Below are 7,500 nucleotides of genomic sequence, written 5' to 3'. Positions count from 1 at the left end.
ATAAACACCATTTACATATCTACATTTCCAAATATCACATTCAAAATTATATGGACAAGAACCACTATCTTTCCCTCTGTTCAAGATTCACACAAGATCTTGAAATCCAGTTAAGGAGCTCTTGAAACTTTGTAAGATTCCCTGACATTTATTGCTCTTTAACCCGGCGATTTGCAAGTGTATTTATTAAGGCAGAATTATGGTGTTCAGCCTCCGTGGAAATCGCTTGTGTGCGATCGTCTAATTGGATGATTTTATGTAAATGCTTTCGGCTTTCTTTTTCTTTTCTTTTTTTGCTCAAGTGTGGATTATACTTTCTTTGCTGTTGTCTTGTTTAAATGAAGAGGCGTTTCGCATATTGATGCACACGCAAATTCACACATATTCACACTCATTGATCTGTACATGTACAGATGCATATTCTGAAGCGTGGATATATATATATATATATATATATATATATATATATAAATATATATATTTATATATAAACATATATATATGAATATATATATGTATATATGTATATCTATATATATATATATATATATATATATATATATATACATATATATGGTGCGTGTGTGTGTATATATATATACATATATATGTATATATATATATATATATATATATATTCACACACACACACACACACACACACACACACACACACACACACATGTGTGTGTATATGTATATATATATATACACACATATATATGAATATATGTGTATGTGTATACAGCCATATATACATATATATACATAAATAAATATGGAGAGTGAAAAAAGAGAAACATTTAAAAAAGAAAAGAAAAGGAATCGCAGATAGCATCCCCACCAAGACGCATCTGAATTCGTCGTCTCCCCAACCAGCCAATATCCCCCTCCGCGCCCCCCCCCCCACTCCCTGGCCCTTATCAGCTCCTTTCCATCCTCCTTAAGAAGCATCTTCTTGAGGATATGACACAGCGGAATGTTCTAGCAGATAGCGAGGGCACAGAAGCAGTGAGAAGAACCCTTACCCCTTCCCCTGCTTATCCTCTGCTCTCCTTAGCCTTGAAATAGAAGCAGGTTTAAGTGGTACGTTTGATGGGAGGAGGAGATGGGGGTGGGTGGGGGTGGGGGCGTGGGGGAGCGACATCACATTTTCCCTCCTTCTTCTCATACTCATTTTTTTTTCATTTATTTATCTTAAAATGTTGCTCTATTTTCTTTCCTCCAATTCATGTTTATTATCTCTATCATGTACATTTGCTTTCCCCCTTTCGCCTCCGTTATTTCCACCCACGATTGCCCTGCCGTTTCCCACGATTTTTTTTTCTTCACTTTTTTCTCTTTTTATTCATGCATTTTCTATCCTCTATCCTTCCTTCTGTGTTTGTTATTCTGTTTTATTATCAATGCATGTCCCTTTTCTCTCTTCTTCAACCTACGATTATTTATTTTGAAAGCCGTTCGTAGTGATAGCATGCGGATTCGAGTCTAATCCGACTGCAGCTTCTGCGAACGACCAGACAATCAATTTCTTTAAAGGCGCGAAATGGTATGTTTTGCGTTTTGCATTGTCACTGACTACCCGTTCGCCTGCTGAAAAAAAAATAGAAAGATGGTAATAATAATGATAATAATGCCAACTGAAAACGCCGGTTGCCGAACAGGAAATAATGAGAATAAATTTGTTTCTTGGGTAGTCATTTATGGGATCGGATTCACGCGGATTGCGATAGGGAAACGGTGACACCTATAATTAGACTCAATTATCTCTTGACTCCTAGATGTCATTAGCAGGTATGTCAGGTCAGGTCAGTGGTCGCACGTGACCTTAAAGAAATAGGTCATTATCGGAAGCTTTTTGTGACCTCTTGTGTGTTTAATTAGAGGTTTGTGTTTGTTTTCTCTTTCGTTTCTGTTTGTTCAGGTGACTGGATTTAGGCGATGATTTTGTATCTTTGGTTTACGTGTAAGTGATACTACAGTGCTAGCAGATGTGCAACTTAGTTGTTAGTAAACATATGTTGATAATAGAACAAAATATGATTTTTGGTATTTTCAGCCTTGCCAATACATACATACGCGCACATACATACACACAAACACACACACACACACACACACACACACACACACATACACACACACACACACACACACACACACACACACACACACACACACACACACACGCACACGCACACACACACGCACACACATATCTATCTATCTATCAACCTATCGATCGATCTGCACGCACACGCACGCATGCAGCGCACGTGTGCCTGCATGCCGATCCTCAAAGAAGTGCTGCAGGAGGAGCCGAGATTTCTCCACATTAGCAAAAACAAACGACCGAATCATCAAAAAAAAAAAAAAAAAAAAAAATATATCCCGAAAGAGGAGCACACGATAACCGTCACATTTGACATGCTCTCTCGCTCGTTTGCTCAGGCCGCCAGGATAGCAGATCGCGCTACTTGGGTGTTATTAAGCGACCACACCTAGCAATCTCCGCTAACTATCAAGGCCGACGTCGCGAGGGTAATTGATACCCTGAGTGTTGGTTTTAGCGCCACTAGGGACCCGTCACGTCTCTCGTCCACCCTCCGGGCTGACACGGTCTTTTTATGTCATCCGTCTCTCTCGTTTCTCTCGTTTTTGTGCGTATTCTCACAATTTTTTTTCTTCATCTTCTCGACTTCTTTTCTTCCCGCCAAAAAGAAAAGAAAACACAAGAATCAATACGTTCGACAAAGGCCATTAAGAGTCGAACGCGTATCAATTTCCAAAATACGAAAACAAACCGCACTAGTAAATCAGCGAAGATCAAAAGACCTCCCGGTGAAAATAGACACGAATTGGAAGGTGAAAATAATTAGCAACATGGCGGCGGCTTTCATGTGCTCCCGCGGGACTGAGCCGATGGTTCATAATCCCACCTCGCGTGACATTTGCGCCAAAATAATGACACCTTAGTGACCCAGTGCTAACTAATCATGTGTGTTTTTTGTTTCTTTGTATTTTTTTTTTCCTTTTTTCTCCCCCGCCGTCTACCAGCTTTGTTACGTACGACGGGAGCTAATTCTGTCAACTTTTTAAGTTTCTGTTTTTTGTTTATTCTCTTAGCATTGCGAAGGTGAGGTGGAGTTATTACATCACCGCCACTGAATTTTAGGGAGCGATTTTCTTCATGTTCCTAACTGCTATTCATGCACACAGTAAATAAATAAATAAATTTGTATATATATATATGCATACACACATCTATGTGTATATATACATATATATATATATACAAAAATACACACATATATTATATATATGTATATATATACACACACACACATATTTATTTATATATATATATACATATACACACATATATACATGTATAAATATATATATATGAATATATGTATATACATACATATATATATGTAAAATAATATAATATAGATATACATATATATACATACATGTATATAAATATATATATATACACACACACACACACACACACACGCACACGCACATGCATATATATATATATATATATATATATATATATATATATATATATATATATATATATATGTATGTATGTATGTATGTATGTATAATACATAAGTTTATGAACATATGTATTATATATATATGTATATATACAAATATATATATATATATATATGTATATATACAAATATATATATATGTATATATATATATATATATATATATATATATATGTGTGTGTGTGTGTGTGTGTGTGTGTGTGTGTGTGTGTGTGTGTGTGTGTGTGTGTGTTTATATATATATATATATATATATATATATATATATATATATATATGTTTGTATGTGTATATATATGTTTATATATATATATATATATATATATATATATATGTATATATATGTATAAATGTTTATGAATAACAGTCGACGAAAGCATCGAAAATCGGAAGCGAATATGAGAAAAAGAAGAGAGAGGGAAAGAAGGACGGAGAAGAAGGAGGAGGAGAAGGTGTGGAAGGAGAAGGAGGAGAAGAGGAGGAAGAGAAAGATATAAGGAGGAGGAGAGGAGGAAAAGGAGAAGAAGAGGAGCAGGAGAAGAAGGAGAGGAGGAGAGGAGGAGGAGCCGTAGGAGAAGAAGAGGAGGAGGAGGAGGAAAATGAGAAGAAGAGGAGGAGGAGGAAAAGGAGAAAAAGAGGAGGAGGAGGAGTAGGAGAAGAAGAGGAGGAGGAGTAGGAGAAGAGGAGCAAGAGTAGAAAGAGAAGGGGAAGAAGAAGAAGAGGAAGAGGAGTAGGAGAAGAAAAGGAGGAGTTGTATGAGAGGAAGAGGAGGAGTATAAGAAGAAGAAGAGGAGGAGTAGGAGAGGAAGAAGAGGAGGAGGAGGAGTAGAAGAAGAAGAGGAGGAGGAGGAGTAGAAGAAGAAGAGGAGGAGGAGTGGGAGAGGAAGAAGAAGAGGAGGAGGAGTAGGAGAGGAAGAAGAGGAGGAGGAGGAGTAGAAGAAGAAGAGGAGGAGGAGTAGGAGAGGAAGAAGAAGAGGAGTAGTTGAAGAAGAGGAGAAGAGGAGGAGGAGGAGGAGTATGAGAAGAGGAGGAGGAGGGGAAGGAGTAGGAGGAGGGGGAGTAGAGGGAGGTCAGCACTCGAAGAGACTGACGTGCCTACGGTCTTAAGAGGCTTAGAACGTCTCGCTTCTTTTCTTATAAGACTCGTCACACACATTTTTCTCTCTCTCAGTTGTCACCTCGATAAATTATTATTTATCGTGTACATACACACACTCACACACTCACACTCGCACATCCACACTCGAAAGGATTTGTGTATTAGATGACTCGGCGTTGCTCTGCGTTGCGGAGGGGGGGGGGGGGTCGGGAGGGGGGGGGGGAAGGGAAGGGGGAGGTTGAAGAGGAGAGAGGGAGGGAGGGGGAGGAGGAGAGGAGGGGAGGAAGGGGAAGGTAGCCGGGTGATGTGGAAGGTGGAGGAAGGTTTAAGATGAAAGATGAAAGAGGGAGGGAGGGAGGGAGGGAAGAGGAGGGAAATGAAGAGAAGGGGGCTTAAGGTGGAGTAGATGATGGGGAGGGAGGGAGGGAAGAGGAGGGAAGAGGAGGGAAATGAAGAAAAGGGGGCTTACGGTGGAGGGGATGATAAGGAGAGAAGGAAGGAAGAGAGGGGGAGGAGAGAGCATGGAAGGGTAGAGAAAGGGGAAGAGCAGAGATGAAAGGAGGGGATATAGAGGAATCGGTAGAGAGGGAAAGGGAACTAGTGGAGAGGTGAAGAGAGAAAAAGAGGCATGGATAGATAGGAGAAAGGGAAGTAGGATTAATGGAGGGTAAAGAAGGGAGATAGGAAGGGGGAAAAGAAAAGGAGGAAAGAAAACATAAAACTAATAAGAATCGGAAAGGAAGTAAAGAAAAACCGACGCAAGAAACAAACAAAGACCAACAAAAGTAGGATAACAAGGAGAGAGAGAGAAAAAAAGAAAAAAAAAAAGCCACACGAAAACAGGGAAGAAGGAAAGACGAAGAGATAATTCGCGAAGAAAATGGAGAAAGAGGAACCGTCCTTATGAGCTGTGAGATTTCACGCGAGGTAAATATATATGGCAACAATGAAGCGAGAAGAATAAGCCTTGTTGGGTAACAAATAGAATGGCCGGGGAATTACGTGGTGTTGGTAATAATGCCATGCCGGGAATAAGATTAGAAATTAAATAAAGGATTTTGGAGACATGTAAGACCTATATCAATCTGATATACAGTCTTATTTCGTGGAATTATTTGCATATTATCCAAGCACTACGTGTTTTTCCCTATATTATCATATACATTGTTTATAAATGTATATGCTATACTCTCTCTCTCTCTCTCTCTCTCTCTCTCTATATATATATATATATATATATATATTATTACATATAGTGAGATTAAATTTTCATGGGTATTCGCAATATCATCATTATTATGATTATCCTTTTCCTACTTGTTTGCCATATTCTTCTCTGTCCCCTTTTGTATTCTTTTCCTTTTATACACAGATAAATAAACAGATACATGTGTGTGTGTGTGTGTGTGTGTGTGTGTGTGTGTGGCTGTGTAGGTATACACACACACACACACACACACACACACACACACACACACACACACGCACACACTTACACACACACTTACACACACACACACACACACACACACACACACACACACACACACACGCACACACGCACACACACACACACACACACACACACACACACACACGCACACACGCACACACTTACACACACACTTACACACACACACACACACACACACACACACACACACGCGCGCGCGCGCGCGCGCGTGCGTACTCTGTCTCTCTCTCTCTCTTTATATATATATATATGTGTGTGTGTGTGTGTGTGTGTGTGTGTGTGTGTGTGTGTGTGTGTATGTATATATATATATGAATGTATGTATGTATATGTTTGTGTGTTGTACGTGTACGTATTTTCTGACCATTTAATGTCAATTTTCGATCATTTTATGGAAATTAACTCACATTTGTCAGTTGACTTGTGTTGAACTGAACATCTAATAGACTTCCATCCGCATAAAAGAGAGATTGGGAAAGAAAATGGAGACGGGTTGTCATAGTGATGTAACCGTTCTTTTGTGAACACAGAAAATGGGATCTATAATTTCAACGATAATAATACAGTTTCTCGTTTGGTCAACCTGGATATTTTTTTCTTGCTTTACCCTTTAATTTTGTTCTGTCTCTGCCTGAACATTTTTTCTTCCTTTTCCTATTCCTTATTTTAATTTTTTCTTCCCATAAGTTCAATAATTATCATTTTTTTAATGAATAATTACCGTTGCAACATTGATAAAATTTATCGCCGTTTCCAACATAAAAAAATATGAACTCAGTAACTTCCGTCATCATAATCGTAATAATTTGCACAGTGATAATCCGCAATTTCCTAATCAGATTCACAAAATTCCCGATCGCAGTCAACATTCCCTTTCATTTTCTTTCTTTCTCTTCGTCTTCTGTTTCTGCTCCATCTCCCTCTTTATAACCCGCAGTCAAGAAAGTTGGAGATGAATGGATGTTTCTGGAGTAATTGCTTTTCAAATCGAACAATAAAACTATCCATCTCAGAGGAATTTCTCGATCTCCGACGGTTATCTAAGACTCTTTGTTCAAGCTGTTATTTAAACACGCAATTATTCGCGGTGAGAATAGCCGACAAAGGCGAGATTAACGGTGAAAACAATAGCTCACGGTTGGAGTTCGCCTCTACACCTTCCTCTTTTTTTCTCTTCTTTTCTTTTCTTCTCTCTCTCTATATATCTCCCACCGTGACCACCTTTCCCTTTATTTCACCGGCACGCGAGAGTCTGCGAAGGTGCCCTGCCATGCCCACCATCTTTTATTTCGCGATTGGGAAAGAAGAATGTATGTCATCGGCCGCGTGTTTGGGTGGCGCTGAGTTGATTTACG

This window comes from Penaeus chinensis, chromosome 38, assembly GCF_019202785.1.
Source record: "Penaeus chinensis breed Huanghai No. 1 chromosome 38, ASM1920278v2, whole genome shotgun sequence".
Taxonomy (NCBI): domain Eukaryota; kingdom Metazoa; phylum Arthropoda; class Malacostraca; order Decapoda; family Penaeidae; genus Penaeus; species Penaeus chinensis.
Note: the sequence above shows the minus strand (reverse complement) of the source record.